This window comes from Ursus arctos, unplaced genomic scaffold (genome assembly GCF_023065955.2).
Source record: "Ursus arctos isolate Adak ecotype North America unplaced genomic scaffold, UrsArc2.0 scaffold_3, whole genome shotgun sequence".
In the NCBI taxonomy this organism is placed as follows: Eukaryota; Metazoa; Chordata; class Mammalia; order Carnivora; family Ursidae; genus Ursus; species Ursus arctos.
In genome coordinates this window covers 60,116,420-60,134,507 of record NW_026622985.1, presented here as the reverse complement: position 1 = coordinate 60,134,507, position 18,088 = coordinate 60,116,420, and the positions used below count along the sequence as shown (strand labels likewise).

The window sequence follows — 18,088 nt, the reverse complement described above, 5'->3', positions numbered from 1 at the left end:
CTCTATGGATTTCTCTGCTGAACTCTCAAATGAGAATGGGGAAATTAAAGAGTCCATAGGCCACAAGACAGAAAGTGTGGACGGGCCTCAGAGTGGATCCCTGCCCAAATCTTCCAACAGCATGGTCAAAAGCCCAGTGTATACTAGTGCCCCCAAGTGTCTGGTGCTGGGTTAGCAACAAACCTAGACCTCGGAGCCAAAACAACCAGGTCTTGTTTTGCATAAATGACCCGCTGCTAACACAATCCTGTGTGGTAGGAAAAAAACACTGCCCTGGCAAAGGTAAAGAAGCCCCATCAACTAAGCATTTAGAAGGGCCAAACCCTGAACCAGCCCTCCAAATTCATTATCTCATAAAATCACTCCGTGCCCCCAAAACAGAAAACTATCCCCATTTTACAGAAGAGGAAACTGTGGCTCAGAGAGCTTTAATAATCTGCCATGGTCACAAAAGGTGGTTAACAGTGAAGTCAGGGTTGAACCCAGGTCTATTTCATCCCAAAATCTCTTTCAAGTCCACCAAACTGCCTCAGAGACCCCAGTTCTTGTACTGTCTCAGATATTTAGAAGAGTCATTGACTCTTCAGGGTTTTTTAAAATTCTTCTGTGAAATGACGTAACTGAACATAATTTCTAAAACTTTCTTAAACTCCAAAAATCCATTATTCTCAGAACCTGTTCATATCTTTCTTTGCCCACCTCCCAATTTTTATTTATTTATATTTTTGGATGTGACGTCGGATGTAAATTCTCAAGGCTAAAAAAATCCAAGGTAATCCTAAAGGCTTCAGATATCAGACAGTCTCTACTGCTGAGTATAGCTTGGAATTGTCACTAATGTTCTCTCTAAGCCTGGTCATGTTTAGTGGTGTGTGCCGATTACCAAATAAAAGTAAGCCAAATAAAACACCAAGCGCTATAAAAACAATTAGCATGGTCTCGGGAAATTTCAAACCCTAAAATTATTTTATTTATTCACTACAAATTACTCCCCCAAAATTATCTAACATATTTGGGATCAAATAATGAAAGTTGTCTTTGCCACACCACCATTAGGATCTAGTTTCACAGCATTTTATTACTGTATCATAATCACTGAGCATATTGAAATAAGCTGACAATGACTCTATTTGGAAAACTATTACATTTAAAAAGCAAATGTTTTAATACTTTTAAATGGAAATAAGCTACCCATTTCCAACAGTTGTTTGATCAACTGTTTGGCCTTAACCAAAGCATGGTTATTTCAAAAAGAAAGCAAGCAACACTTTTACCATCTATTTTCCTTAATAAAAGGTACATTTTATTTCATTATTGATGTACAATTTTAATTAAAACTCCAAGTCCACATGTTGCTTTTTAAATGACATATATTTTCATTAGCTAACAAGAAGTTAACCCATTGCCACAATCCTCCTGAAATAATGTATGTGATGAAGAATAATTAAGGTAGCAAGGGCAAAAGGTTACTTAAGACTTTACTACGGTGTGAGCTTAAATTATAGGTTTTAAACACGATGTAAGGACCAGTGCACATGAAAAAAAAAGTGCAATTTTAATGGAATGCAGAACAAATTAACTTTTTAACATTTAATAATACCCAATTGCATAATGGGATTTTGGTAAGTGCTACAGGGAGCAGAAAATAAAAGTAACACTGCAAGGTATGCTTGTTAACTACTTCAAGCTAAAGGCATTATTGGCCTACTAAATGCTGTAGTAAATGGACACACTGTGACATGAAAGACTCTGGATTCTGCCATCTGATTGGCATGTTTTGTTTGTTCTTTCTTTTTAAAAGAGAGGAAAAGATCAAAAAGCTTTAAGGAATTTTGTTAGCATGTTCTCAAAATTTCTTCTCAATACCTCCCTAGGCTGGGAAAAATTTCTCCTGCAGGGTTACCTTCTCCCCTATTAAGTCAACCAAAAAGGTGGCTACAAGATCCTTTTAAATCCAGCTCTCTCCACAGGGGCAGAGCCACCACAGCATTCTGGTCCTGGACCTAGGGAGCCCGCAATGCAATCTGTGCCTCTTGCCTGTAAAGCAATAACCACAGGGCATGGGGCCAGCCTTTGTTTTCACCCAATTAATTGAGTGAAAATGGTTTCAACTGTGAAAAGACCCCTATGACCTAGTTCCAAAGCTTGACAAAAGAGGAACAGAATTGCATTGCAAGAAGTCACTGTGCCACACCGGCCACACACTCTGTCTCCCAAGGGAGAGGTTCAGTGACACGGTCAGTTCTTATTCCTCATAATCCGGGGTGAAAATATATCCATCATCCTTCTGATGACCACATTTGTAATCAAAACCTGCTTAAACACCAGAGGAACCAAAACCATGTACCTTTCAATAGCACTAAGAGCTAATCTTAAGTTTCCTCCAAAGATGTCAGGAGCTATATTCATTTGTTCACTCTATAAACTTTGAGTTACCTACCATAGGCCAGGCAATGTGCATGACAGAGTGACCAAGACAGATATGGTCCCTGTCTTTACAGGACCTAGAACCTAGCAGTGCACACTGCAATAGATAGTCTCAGTCAACTGAGGTTTACTCTTGGTAAAGAGGAAAGTGCCCAAACTCGAACAGTAAACACAGGTCAGCAGAAACAGTATTTCCACCTATCTTCAATATATGCTCTCTTTTCTGTGCTTTAATCCTTTGGTGAAGTTCCTAAAGAATGTGGCTGAATGAAAGATTGGCCATTAGAAAGAAAAAAACCTAAGATTTTTTCTAAAGGTTGACAGTGAAAGCCCATTCTGATCAGAAAGAGAATCTCCTTTGTTATAGTCAGGCATATTCTAAAACATTCTTAATCCGCACCCCTTTGACTAACTCTGCTAAACAGTTATGGAAACACTTGCTTTAGAGCCTGAGTAAAACCTCAGAATCCTTCTCAAGTCAGCATTTTAGGCAGCTACCACCAACTGTTCAGAACTGGCATAGGAGATGAAAATTATTTGCTAGTGCAATCTTAGACTGCATTAAAAGAGTTTCTATACCCAATAGAAGGTTGAACTAGATGACTAAGGCCAAGTGCAATGCCATACATATAGGAATAAGAAATTCTAAAAACGGGAAGTATCCAACTTAAATTAATTACAACATTCCAAAAGTATGTTTATTGGTAGGGTATTTAAACCATAGAAGGAATTTCCCCAATGAGACAATACTATAAATTGTGTTAATGTCACAAAACAGTCCTCAAAAGACTCTTTTAGCCCATTATGTGCCAAAATGGAACTTAGCTAGTATACATTTGAAATGAAAAACTAGTAGAAAATAAGAGACTTACGGGGGGTTAGTTAAAGTTTAAGCCAGCGTTGTGGACTAGACTCAAGAGCTAACAACTACTCAAACTATTAAAATGTTGTGTCTATTGCAGTTGTTGGGGTGCACATCTTATTGCGCAACTAGACTAGAAACCACTTGAGGAGAGTAACCATTTCTAACACATCTTGTGCCCATTACTAATTTCCTCCCCCCTCGGTGTCCCTGATAAATATTAAAGAAGTGTAGATAAATGACAGAAATTCCTAGTAAGAAACCTAGGATCATCAGGGAAGCAGACGCCCCTACTTTTTTCTATACACAAGAAGAAAAAAGGAAAAATGAGGCTTCAGTGTCACTTTTTTGCTCAGTAAAAGCAGACATTTGGCTACCTTTTCCACTGCCTCCATGTGACTTGGAACGGCCATTTATACCTGTAAGATGCTTATAAGCTGTGGATTTAGAATAACATGGAAAAGTACACTAGACTGTCAACTCCATAACAGTGGGGACCATGACTGTCTTACGAACCGCTAAGGACTTGATGACTATCTCAGTGACCTGGCACATATTAGGTACTCAGTATTTGTTGAATGAATGAAGGATTATAGCATTCAGGCAATAGTTTTTAACAGGTCCCTGGAATTGCTACTGTATGGTGTTTTGGACCCTAAAAGGTACATAACTTCTAATTTATTTTTCTATTTTTATAAATGTGGGTAAAAGAACAATTTCCTTTCCTTTTAACGTGATAAATATGAAGAAAAAAAAAAAAGAAAGCAGCACACACTTGATAAAAGGTAACTGACCCTTGGGCATAGTGTCAGAAGATACCACCAGTGAGGGAGGCTACCAAGCAAAAGGCAGGACTCACATGGAAAGGACAGACAGACAGACACCATGGCAGAATGCAGGCTCAGTGTGGCTAGGACTTCTGATTTTTCAAGAGGAACAAGAAGTCAAATTTTTCAATGTAACGTCTCTTAGGTTTTAATTTTGGCAACTAATAAAGGTTTTAATAAAAACTGCATTAGCCAATTCTATTGTCTGATCAAGAAGATGAAAATGATTTACTCCTTTGCTGTAACTAAAGACAAAAAAGACAGAAAAATGGGAGAGAGTGCTCCACTTCCTTGTAAGTATTCAAGCAAAACTACAAATGGTCTCAAAGGCCCTTTCTAAGTTCAAAAAAACTCCTAACTTGGGCATAGTTTTCAAACTTCTGAAGAATTGAAATCCTAAGTGAAGCCCAATACCTAAAAGAAATAAAACTGAGGTGCATGAGTTGTACCTTCCACCCTTTATCTGATGGCCCAAGGCATGCCAGTGAGGCCCTAGGGTTCCACTGCTGCCATTTTGGAAAACCAATGACTGTGGTGGTGGGCTTCTTGGAATGAGAGGAAAGGAGACAAAGTCTAAGGCTAATCCAAGAAGGGGGTGGACTTAATCACAATCCAAAGTAAAAATACATTTTGTAAAATGTTCCATTATAAAGTGCTATGAGTAAGAGCCAAAGGCAGGAAGAAACCTAGTAAGCTAAGAACTCCAGTTTTTTCCATGTTCCTTGAGTTCAGAAAGCACATGTAAAAGAAGATGCCACAACAAGGCCCAGACACAAACTATATAAAACCACTGAGAAACTAGGAATCTGAATGGGGGTCCTGTGCTTTAATCACCACACCCAACATTAGACCTGAAAGGGAATTAGCTCGTCCAAAATGTTGACAAAGATTAGGACCAAGGCCTAACCACACATTACAAACTCACACACACTACAACTAATAGGACACTATTTTCATCTATAAAACTGGCAGAGAGTTTTTGTTTTTTTAATGATAATTCCCAACGTCAATACAGAAACCAAGAAGTGGACTTTGTCATGTGTTTCGGGGGGGGGGGCAGTAAATTGATTCAAACTTTCTGAGAGGAAACATGTATTAGAAACCTTTACAAATACACATTGACCTTGGTCCAGCAATTCCACATGTGGAAATCTATACTGAGGAAATGGTCATGAATGGACCAGGTTTTGCCTCCAAAGATATTTACTGCAGCATTATTTGTAGAAATAAGATCTTCAAAGCAACATAATTATCTACTACTAAAAAACTGGTTAGGCTGATTTTGACATAGCCAGTATGTGGCATTAAATAAGATGTTATAATGCTATTTATAATGACATGAAAAGTATTCCTGAGAGGAAATTAAAAAACAGGACTACAAGCACATCCTTTATATAACTATCCCAATTTTTAAAATAATGCATGTATACACACAGAAAAAGAGAAAGAAGAATGTTCACAAGAAGTTACATTCATTTTAATTTTTCTGTTTAGCATTTGTTTGAATTTTGCAAATTTTCCACATGTAATATTTAATGCAATTCTTACATTTTGTTCAAAAGGTACATAAAATGAAATTATTTTTTATTTTTTTATTTCTAATTGCTTTAAAAGAGACTTCTGTAAAAATTTTCTTTGTGGATATAATTTAAAGTCATTCCACTATATAATCCAATCAAAAGCCAATCATTGCTTGCCCCTTTTCGATCATTTTCCCTTTTCTCTCTGTCTCTCCTGACAAATAGAGATATTTGTAGGCCTGAAGAAGTCAGAAAAATTCCTACTAATTAATCTAAATCCCAAAATAAGGAAAGACTGCAGGGGCACTCATGTGATGCCTTCTCGGTCCACTCTGAGAAGCTGGGTTTGGTTTGGTTTGGTTTGGTTTTTAATTCACTGTAAGTAAGGGGCCAATGGCCAGCCCCTGTCGTTAGCTTTTTGTGACAGTATTCTATATGTGTTTCCATATGCAACTCTTTGCTCTCTTCAATTGGACTGGGTGGTCTTCTACCACAGCACTATGTAGACACATTCTTTTGCCGCTTCCCTGTAAGGTGTTCTGCAAATACTGATCCTGACATACCTCCTAGGGAAGATACTGTTAAGGAAAAATTAAAGAATCCCCCTTACACATTCTATGCTGCTGGTGGCACTATCAACTCACAAAATTAGCAATTACCTAGTCATTTAGAGTAAAGCCTTAAGAATGTTCCTATTCTTTGAGCTAGTAATTACTATTAGGGAAGTCTATCGTAAGAAAACAAATTTTTATTTAGAAAAAAAAAAGAAATTCAAAATAAAAAATTAAACGCAACCTAAGTCTTACTAGAGAATGACTGACTAAATCATCACTCACAGTCCCAGTGGACGCTCCATTTTGACAAAGCTGAAAGTTAAAATGGCTTAGAGTAGAAGTGAGCCTGTATGTAAGATTTCTCAGGCACCAAGAGCTGTAGGAATGCCTGATTCTCCACCCATTTACTATTGAAATATACTGTATCTGGACCTGTACTTGATTGGAAGCTAAAGGAACTATCATTTAGCTTATCATCTAGTGTTGACTATGAGAAGTCCAGAAAAACTAATTCATAGTAAAAAATAAATTGAGTCTTTTTCTAGGTATTAGGTATCCAATTCTTTCCTAACATCTGCTATTAAATTATATCAAACATTGCAGCCATCAGCTTTCAAGACTTCATGGAAAATAATTTTTATTTTAAGAATAAAAGCCAAAATTGGGGCGCCTGGGTGGCACAGCGGTTAAGCGTCTGCCTTCGGCTCAGGGCGTGATCCCGGCGTTATGGGATCGAGCCCCACATCGGGCTCCTCTGCTGGGAGCCTGCTTCTTCCTCTCCCACTCCCCCTGCTTGTGTTCCCTCTCTCGCTGGCTGTCTCTATCTCTGTCAAATAAATAAATAAAATCTTTAAAAAAAAAAAAAAGAATAAAAGCCAAAATCAAGGAGATGCTATCAAACTAGAAATGAAAATTTGGGAAAGATGAAGTACCTCATCAGAATCTGTGATTCAGGCTCATGAAAAATACATTTAAAAAAGAACTCTAAACCTAATTGGAATGTAAAAAATAATTTACCTCAAATGATACAGAGCATAAACCTTTCAAACACTTGTAACTTAACACCAGAAAGATGATAGAGCCTATTTTTGTTCCAAGACAATAATTGCTTTTTAAGTATAAAAAGATCATAAAAATTCCACAGTGACAAAACAGAGTCCCGAAACAACTCAAATCACAGCAAAGGAGGATTAGGAGCATTGCCCATAGTACCTGCAATGACTGCTCAACTCCAGAAGTGGGAATGAGAAACATAGATCTAAATATGTAAGTTGTAAGTACATATCTCATTAGCAAAATAATATCCTGGTCCCAGAGGAAATTTTTGGCAGAGACATAAGGCATGCCTTTAGAAGCTCCCTGAAGAAATGCCAACTACCGCTGGGGAATAAAGTGTTGAGCCCTACTATGTGCCACACCAGGCTCTGTGCTAGGCAATGGGGCACAAGAGTGAACATTAGATCTGGTAGTTACTTTTATCCTGGAAACAGACTAAAAACAGATGGAAAATCCACTTCAACTGAAATGTACAGTACGTATCTGCTAAATAAGTTTCAGGTCTTGTAAGAAAAATGACATCATCGAAGCATGGCTACAAATTTTTTCTAACAAGATGGGTCCTAGTACAAAAATACATTAAAATAATCTATTGTTGAGTTATTATAGCTCCTATTTATCACTGTTAATATCAATTAAAATAATTTTCATCTGATAATATATTTTAATTAAACAATTATATATGATGCATCTGCTCATAGTTCACTTAAGCACAACTGTATCTTTAACGGCAAAAGACTAGACTAAAAGGTAATTATTTGTCTACCTTTATAATTGTCATCATTACAAGAAAGTTATACTCCTTGAGGTTATAAACCATATCATAAACACTTTTATATACCTCTTCCAATCACAAAGAAACTCATACATACTAGTTGCTCAATAAATATTTGAGAGAGTAATCTCCTAAACTGAGTCTTTTAATCCCTGAATTTCAGTGATCAAATATCCTATTCTTTCTTAAGTTTTTTAACTATTTCCAAATATTTTGACACACCACATTAAACATTTGTAGTCTGGAGAACACTTTCAAGACTTCAGAATCACCACAAAATACATTTCCCAGGCTGAATCTAAAGGAGTTATATTAAGCACACATATAAGTTTATATGAAAAGCAATAAGAAATATTCCATTTTTGTGTTGTTTCTTGAAATCTGATCAAAATCTGAGTTTAAATTTAATTGTACAGGAAAAAAAGAATAAATTGACTTATTTCAATAAGACAGTTTTGCAAAGTTGTAAAACTGGTTCTACAGAACCTAAGATTTCATCTGTCGTTAGGGAACCTAACAAGGTTTGTGGACAAGCAACAGTGTTGAAACCTTGTCAATAAATATTTTAAATATTAAAAAACTATGTCAACCCTTGTTCTGTTCATGACTAAACTTGATACAATCAAGAAAAATTAGTTTCGGATGTGGGATACTTCAGGGATTTGAAGTAGTTTGCTAAATAGGAAGCTAAATCCAATTACTTTTCTGAAGATTTGGCATCTTCAACTGAAAACCAATATTCCAATTAACATTAGACAAATATCCAAGCTTATCCACATGTTCCAGGCATTCTTTTTGGCTAACAAGTAGACTCCATTTCTGTATTTAATTACTCCCTTATGTATGCATAGGGCCTGCATTATACTTGAGGTATATAAGGGGGAAAAAAGGAAAAATTTAAATTCTTCTGTGGTTCACTTCTACATGTACACAACCCAAATCTAACCTCCTACATAATTTTATCTTCTTTTCTAAATTAAAAAGTGCCAACACAAGTCTTCTTTTAAATATGAGATGTTATGAACTACCTGAATGGTACAAATGTCAAAGGCACTCTCTATATCACTTCACTCTACTCAAAAATTACAAACAGACAAACAGAACACAGCTTCATCATCAAATATCGCCTTTAGTTTGCCTGAAACTTAAAAGCAATTCAAATATTCTGAGCCAGATTATTTATGTACCTGGCTCCCTTACTTCAAGGGAAATTTCCGAAGTAAGAGTAGCTTCAAGGAGAAAAGATTCAGTTCATTATCAATCAGTAGAAATGGAAGAAGTAATTCTCAAGAGCGGGAAACTTGGTTAGCACAGAATATATACCTGTGGCTCTAGGTTGTTACAACATATTTCATCTTGTGTCGACTTGTGTCGACATCAAATGTCAAATTTTATATTAATGCTATGTTATCACAGAACACAATTTTTGCTGACTAGAACTTTAGAGCAAGCAATATTTATTTATTAAGAACCAGCAAAGAATATCATTATGGCAGCATTGTGAAGTGTCACACCAGGTCTAACTTTGGAAATTGCCTTCAGTTTATTTTCTAAGAGTGAAAACTTTGTAACAAACTAAAAGAATGTGTATCTGTATACAGACATGTGTGAAAGGATGTACAGTCAGTAAAATATCAGCTATCTAGACCTCTGGTAATGTCATCCATCCAAAACAATAATAAGACCTGTGAGGGAGCCTGGCTGGCTCAGTTGGTAGAGCATGTAACTCTCGACTTCGGGGTTGTAAGTTTGAGCCTCATGTTGGATGTGAGATTACTTAAGCAAAATCTTTAAAAATAAAAAAAGAATTATGAGGGATTAGTGGAGACAGTAAGAGGAGAATATGCCCGAACTCCCAAAATAGATTCATAAGTAAAACCCATGTCCTAAAACAAATTCACATAAAGAGCTAATAAGTTTAGGCCTCTGCTTAGCACTCACTGTTCCTAATACATATATCAAACAAACCTGGTAACCTCTTTGCTAAACCTCTAGAACCAGTAAATTAGGAATCAGCAAGGCTGTTACAAATCAGGAAAAGAAAGAAACAGAAAATAGTACCCCAAAATCCAACAGAAAGAAAGAAGTTAGATTATATATTATTTTAAGGTAGGCAAAAGAATTTTAGACCATTCACTGCAGGGATGAGCAATATTTAATGGGCTTTATATGTTGGAGGACCACCAGGCTCAGTCCTCAGACCTGTTCTCTGTTCTATCCTCAATGCTGTCCAATGAGTCATGACCCATTAGTGGTATGTGCAATCAATCAAATGGGTTATGAACATTTTTTTTGTATGATGAGGTGGGATATCCTAGTTGAAATATATATTCATTGAATATGGAAATAGGTAGAGACTATCTCTGGTTAATTTTTATCACCCATGCCCTCACAATGCCTATCATAGGATTTTAAACATGAGTAAACACCAAAATGTCCCATAAGGGAATATATGAATCATATGGAAATCATCTGGACAGAGCATGTTAAGAGAGAAGAGCAGCACATCAGATGGTACACATCAACATTTAAAGGTAGGAGAAGAAGAGTAGCCTATGAAGATAGCAAAGAAAAAAGTTATAAGAATGGCTATACATTAAGATAGCCTGGGAAGCTTTCAAAAAAGTAAGGCAGGATGACAAAGTTAAACATGGTAGAGGGGTGCCAGAGTGGCTCACTCGGTTGAGCACCTGACTGTTGATTTCAGCTCAGGTCATGATCGCAGGGTCTTGAGATCGAGCCCCAAGTGGGGCTCCACACTCAGCAGGGAGTCAGCTTGGGATTCTCTTTCCCTCTCCCTCTTCCCCTCCCCCCGCTCATGTACTCTCTGTCTAAAATAAATAAATAAATCTTTTTAAAAAATGATAGAAAGGCTGTGTAATATTATAACCAAAAAAATATTTAATGGATTTGGCAATCAGAAGGTCAGAGGCAAGTGGCAGGGGCAAAACCACATTAAAAGTGGATGGATAATTAAAGACACAAGTAATTGGAAAGATATCCCATGTTCATGGATTGGAAGACTTAATATTGTTAAAATGTCCATACTCCCCAAAGCGATCTACAGTCAATATATTCCCTCTCAAAATTGGACTTGGCTATGAATTCCTGGATATGACACCAATAGCATAGGTAGCAAAAGCAAAAATAGACAAGTGGGACTACATCAGATGAAAAACCTTCTGCACAGCAAAGGAAATAATCAACAGAGTGAAAGGCAACCTACAGAATGGAAAAAAAATATTCACATATTATAGAAAATATATAAGGAACTCCTACAATCTGATAATAAACATCTATTAGGAGGCCATTATCAAAAAAGAAAAAAATTAAAGTTGGCAAGGATGTAGAGAAATTGGAACATTTGTACACTATTCATTGGATGAAAAATGGTACAGCCATTATGAAAAACAGTATGGAGGTTCCTCAAAAGATAAAATAAAACTACAATATGACCCAACAGCCCCACTTCTGAATATTTATCTAAAAGAACTGAAATCATTACTTCAAAGAGATATCTGCACTCCCATTTTCATTGCAACATTATTCACAGTAGCCAAGATATGGAAACAATCTAAGTATCTGTGAACAGATAAATGGATTTTAAAAATGTGGTATATGTATATACAATATAATATTATACAGCCATTAAAAAGAAGGAAATTCTACCATTTGTGACAACATGTATGAACTTTGAGAACATTATGCTAAGTGAAGTAAGCCAATCACAGCAGAAGAAGTACTGTGTAATTCCACTTATATGAGACATCTAAAGTAATCAAACTCATAGAAGCAGAAAGTAGAATGGTAGTTGCCAAGAGTAGAAGCAGGGTAGGGTGGGAAGGGGAGGTCCTGTGCAATGGGTAAAGAGTTTCAGTCATGCAAAATGAAAAAGTTCTAGAGATATGCTGTATAACAGTGTGCATACTGTCAACAAAACTATACTGTATGCTTAAAAATTTGTTAATAGAGTTCATATATGGGTTTTTTTAACACAATAAAAAAGTGGATAGATAAATGAAATGGAAGATGAGAGAACAGAGAAAATAAAAGTAGACAGTTTCTGAGGAGAAAAGAAAGAATGGATTACATGTAGAAGAGAAATACAAAGAGAAGTTGTAGGAGGCAGGTCTGTGACAGGATAAACTTCAGCATGTTTATAGGCTATAGGGAAGGAACAGAGAGAGGGAGAGATCAAAAACATAACAGCCAGAATAAATGATGAATAAGTTATTATTCCAGAAACTAGTAGAAAATCAAAAGGGCCAAGTGAAGGACTGATCTTGAAGAAGAGGAAGAACCCCTCATACACTGCTGATGGGAATACAAATGATTCAACACTGAGGAAAAAGTATGCCGTAAAAAGTTAAACATAAATTTACCACATAACCCTGCAATTCAACTCCCAATAATCTACCAAGAGAAAACAAAACATATGTCCATATAAAGACATGCAATAAATGTTCACAGCAGCATTATTCATTTATTGGTCAAAACTGAAAACAACCCACATATCTATCAACTTATAAAAAACAAAATGTAGTGTATTCGTACAAGGGAATACTATTCAACAATAAAAAGGAACAAACTGCTGACACATTTTACAATATGGATGAACCTCAACAACATTATATTATGCAATAGAACTAGATCCAAAAGAATACTTATTGTACAATTCTAACTATATTAAAAATCCAAAAAAAGGCCAACTTAGACAAAAAAGTAGATTAGTAGCTTCCTGGCGTTAGGGGTGGAAGAGGGGATTAAGTGTAAATGGGCACAAGGGAGCTTTTGAGGATAATGGTAATGTTCTAAAACTGGTTTGCAGTAATGTTTGCACAATTCAATAAATACACTAAAATTCATTAAATGGTACATTTCCAATGGATGAATGTTGCAGTATGAATGTTTGCAGTATGCAAATTATACACCAATAAAGTGTTGTTTTTTTTAAGAGAACAGGCTAACTTGACTGGCAAGTGCGTTGGCAGAAGTGGAAGTTAAGATTAGGAGTTGGGTCCCATTCTTCAGAGATCTTTGAATGCCAGAGAGACAAGTCTCAACCAGATAGACAAAGGAGATCCTCTGAAGGCCTCAGAATTGGATAGGACAAACCAAATAAAAAATACAGATAATTACATTCAGAAGATTAGTCTTATCAAATGTGTCAGATAAGAAGTTGACACATTAGATCATGAAGACCAGGAACTGTGGGCTTCCTTGAGCCTCAACTAATAAGAGCTGATCCTCTTACATACTTTCACCCTGAGTCACAAAGGTGGGATAAAAGATAGAGAGATGTCCCATGAAAATCTATCACTTCCACGGGAAAAACGTCTCCAAGAATATGGCCTTTGAGCCCATCATTCCGACTTGAGAAATCAACTGAACACGCATATTAAGTGCTGGCTAGAACCCAGTCCTAGATGAGGATAGAGGGAGGCAAAGAATCAATATGTGGGTGCAAAGGGTGGTTGGATTTTCCCAAAATCTAATATTCTGCTACAAGGGATTGAGAAATCATATAAAAGGAAACTTAAAAACAATAATATAGGGTGGTCCATCAGGGAAAATAGTGAAGTTAAATATCTATTGATTTTACTGCACAACATTCTACTAATGATTCCAAAGTAGAGTGATAATATATTTAAATCCATTTGAAGTTCAATGCTCCTTCTGCCTCGGGAGACATGGAGGAGCAGGAGCCATAACTCTGCGCTACCCTATGGCCATGGGCCACGACAAGGGCCACAAGGTGACTAAGAAGGTGAGCAAGCAGCAGCTGGTGCCTCACCAAGTACACCAAGTTCCAAGTTCGTGTGAGACATGATCTGAGAGGTGTGCAGCTTCACCCCATACGAGCACTGTGCCATGGGGTTGGCTCAAGGTCTCCAAGGACAAGTACACCCTAAGTCATCAAGAAAAAGTGGGGACACACATTTGTACCAAGAGGAAGAGAGAGGAGCTGAGCAATGTCCTGACAGCCATTTTGGAAAGCAGCAGCAAGGACTGAACTCTTTCCCTCTGTATGTAATAAAGATTTTTGGAACTTGATAAAAATAAAAAATAAAGTCCAATGTTCAAAATTCATTTCTTTTAATTAGATCAAATCACTTTTACCTATTACTACCTTGTTCCTGAATATACAGTTGAGTCTCACAAAGCATCTTTTTAAAAATATATCATCTCAATTTATCTTTGGTTACATTTCGTACTTTCAAGCAACACTCAGGGCACTATTAGCCCTCTGGATATTAATATACAGGGAAACATATCAGTATTGATATAACTACTTAGCTGTTCATAGATAATCCTATAAAGATCATACATCTTTTTATTTTGTTAGGTAATATTGTAAAATAATCTCTCCGGCTTTGTTTTCCATACCTGAGAGAAAGAAAGAAAGTGGGGGAAGGGAAGAAAGATAAAGAGGAGGGTTATGAGGATGGTGATCATTGTTTATTCACAATTCAAACCATTCAGAACTCCATTTACAGAAAACTAATATAAAAGGAATAATTGTGCTAGACAGGATTAAACAGGAAGATAGATAACATAAATGAAAGAAAACTCATACAATTAAAGATAATTAGAAGCCACTTAAATATTTTTTCTCTCATCACTGATACAAAAAGATAAGATTTTCATTTCCTTATAATGGGTTCATTAATAGTTTTATTGTAATATTAGAAACATCTTGTTTCTGGGTGTATCTCAAAGGACTAATTTTTTTAAAAGAACTAACAACAAATAGAAATTTTAGCAGAATAGTATGTCCCTGATTACTTTTTGTTTAGAATACTTAATTATCAGACAGATGATCAAATTTCTGAATCTGAAAAATTTGCCAAAATAAAATCCTAATACTGAATTTACAGTCTAAGTAGGTATTCACACTAATGTTAGCAAGCAGAAAAACCAAATACCAATTGGAGAACATGCAGATAAAGAAGTATGCATTCAGTTTATAAAAAAACACATAAGCCCCAGGGAAGTAAAGCATACCAGATGGATATTAAAAGTAGAATGTTTTTATATACGAATAGGTCTGCTTTCCCCTTGATTTATGTACAACCCGCATTAACGTCAATTAGTGTTACATACGTAAATCCAGGGAAGCATAACTCCAATGTCATAATACTACTCTGTACTTGTATATCTTGTTTGAAAACTAATTCAGTTTCATAAAGCCCTGTTACTTAGATCATTATCACTAGCGTCCACCAAACAAATGTTGACCGGCCAAAAACACACCCTAGGCTGGCACGAAATGACCCTAAAGGCCCTTTTGTTTCTGAAATTCTGAATTGAGGGAAATTTAAGATTCTAAGTCCGTTGCCTTAACCATTATGCAGATACAATAATTATTTATTAAAAATTTTACTAGAAGATAAGCACCCAGCTGGATGCTACTCAGACAGGTTCTAAGGGGTCCAAAGATAAAAGAGAAGAAGCCAAGTGACATACCCAAAATCAACATAAAGAGCTAGAACTAGGACCCAAGTCCATTGACACAAAATTTGATGATTTTTTTCCTTTTCTTTTTTTGAAACAATACCTGAAGGCATGGTTTATGTGAGCAAAGGTTCCTGGTAGTCCCCTAACCATCTGAGAGTACTTCCCACTACCTGCTATTCACAACCAGTGAGTGAAAATCATTGCATCAATGAAAGTCTTATTATAAGCTAGAATTTTTTTTAATTTTTTTTATTATATTCTGTTAGTCACCATACAGAACATCCCTGGTTTTTGATGTAAAGTTCCATGATTCATTAGTTGCGTGTAACACCCAGTGCACCATGCAATACGTGCCCTCCTTACTACCCATCACCAGCCTATCCCATTCCCCCACCCCCCTCCCCTCTGAAGCCCTCAGTTTGTTTCTCAGCGTCCATAGTCTCTCATGCTTCATTCCCCCTTCTGATTACCTGCCCTTTCTTTAAGCTAGAATTTAAAGGGATTAAGGGGCTGCTAAAGGGCTCATTGGTTGAGCAGTTGTGCTCCACTCTTGATTTCACCTCAGGTCACGATCTCAGGGTCAGAATATGGAGCCCAACATAGGCTCTGCACTCAGCAGGGAGTCTGAGATTCTTTCCCTCTGCCCTTCCCCGACTCACATGATCTCTCTCTCTCTCTAAAAATTAAATAAATCTTTAAAAAATAAAAAGTAGGGGCGGTGGGTGATTTAGTTAGTTAAGCATCTGACTCTTGGTTTCCGCTCAGGTCATGATGTCAGTGTCCTGAGATCTAGCCCCTAGTTGGGCTCCCCGCTCATCAGGTAGTCTGCTTGAGATTCTCTCTCTCTCTCCCTCTCTCTAAATAATAAATATTTTTTAAAATATATTAAATAAATAACAATAAATAAATAACAATAAATAAATAAAAGGATTAGAGAAAAGAAAAAAACAAAAGACATTACAAGAAACAATATAAAATTATGAGTTCACAATTGTCTGTAGTTAGAACCGTAATGTCTTCTGAGGTAGCCACTAGCCACATATGGCTATTCAGAGCTTGAAATGCAGTGCAAATGTAAACTAAACAATGTATTGAAGACTTACTATGAAAAAAATACAAAATATCTTGATAATTTTAATTTGATTACATGTTGAAATGATGTTTTACATATATAGGGTTAAATAAAACACATTATCAAGATTAATTTCACTTGTTTCATTTTGTTTTTTTTTAAATGTGGCTACTAGAAAACTTAAATTACATATATGGCTCATATTTGTGGTTTAAAGTATATTTCTGTTGGAGCAGAACTTATAGCCACACACATATACTGAATATATCAGGGATACACTTATAACAAACACACTTGGGAGATTACATTCTAGACTGCACTCTGACCTAGTGGAGGAAAAATTCACATAATTTTAGAAGACCTTTGTATATTCCTCTAGTTTCACTGAGGGACTAGTGAGGTGAGAGTGAGATAGAATAAGATAACCCTCATCCTTATTCACATATCAATTAATCCAAGCTTGCCATTCAGTTATCTAATCGCTCTCTTTTGAGTGAATAAGAATAAACTAACTCATATATGGTTAAGTTCTAAACATCCAGGGAATAGAGAAATGAGTTTATAGGGTATATAGGGGAGAGAGAAAATACTTCCTTCAGAAAATACCAATGAAGACCAGGAGTTGGTGATCACATTCCATTTTTTAAAAAGTTATTATTTTTGTATATTTTGTGTATCTGTAAAATACACAGAACATAAAAATTATTATTCCTTTTTTAAGTATATAGTTCAATAGTGTTAAGTACATTTACATATTGTGAAAAATTATTTTCATGCTTATCAAACTGTGATCACTATAATATTAAAGGAAATTATTTAAGAATTTAAAGTCACCTAAAATCAAGTGGGTACCATTTTCAATTTTTTATATTCCTTCCACATCTTTGCACACTCATTTACTATAGATACATCTATTTCATTATTTGAAACTTACTACATACTAAATGCTACTTTCAATTATTTGAAATATTTACATTATTGCAAGTTTTTTAAAAATGAAATAATGATATGAAATGAGATCATATCAAATGGTAGCCCTACAATAAACTTAATCATTTTCTAATCATGGAAAGCTAGTTTATAGTGATTAATGTTATAAATGACCAACCTAATGGATTTATTTTTTTTCTTTGTGAACTATTTTCTTAGATAAATAGCCAAGAGTAGAATTATGGGGTAAAAACATATAAACTCCAATTTTTAACTTACCAATTCCGTTCATCCCCAAACATATGGCTGCAAATCTCTGTGCCCTATTTCTCACCTGTTTATTCTATCTCCTTCAGAGGAGAAAGAATCTCTTCTTAGCTCTTAAGTAGTTAGAAGAAAAACAAATGCAGCAACATCACCAAATCCCTGATACCTCCTTCTCAATCTATCAACACATTGTTTTTACTTGCCAATGGCAAGGAGGAAAATAGGCCTGAATGTTTCATCACATATTCCTTTGTGTTATCAGCCAAAATCATGCTCATTTAAAAAGTCATGGACCAAAAAGCTCTTAGACTTTTGCGTGACTTAACATGATTTTTATACA

At 35.8% G+C, this 18,088-nt stretch overlaps 1 protein-coding gene and 1 pseudogene across 5 annotated transcripts in view; one reads left to right on the top strand and one right to left on the bottom strand.

Moving 5' to 3' along the window:
- BBS9 (Bardet-Biedl syndrome 9) overlaps positions 1–18,088 on the bottom strand; it is a 416,531-nt gene that overhangs the window by 176,330 nt on the left and 222,113 nt on the right. The gene's annotated exons all lie outside the window — the stretch shown is intronic.
- On the top strand, positions 5–14,034 carry LOC113265685 (60S ribosomal protein L36-like; annotated as a pseudogene).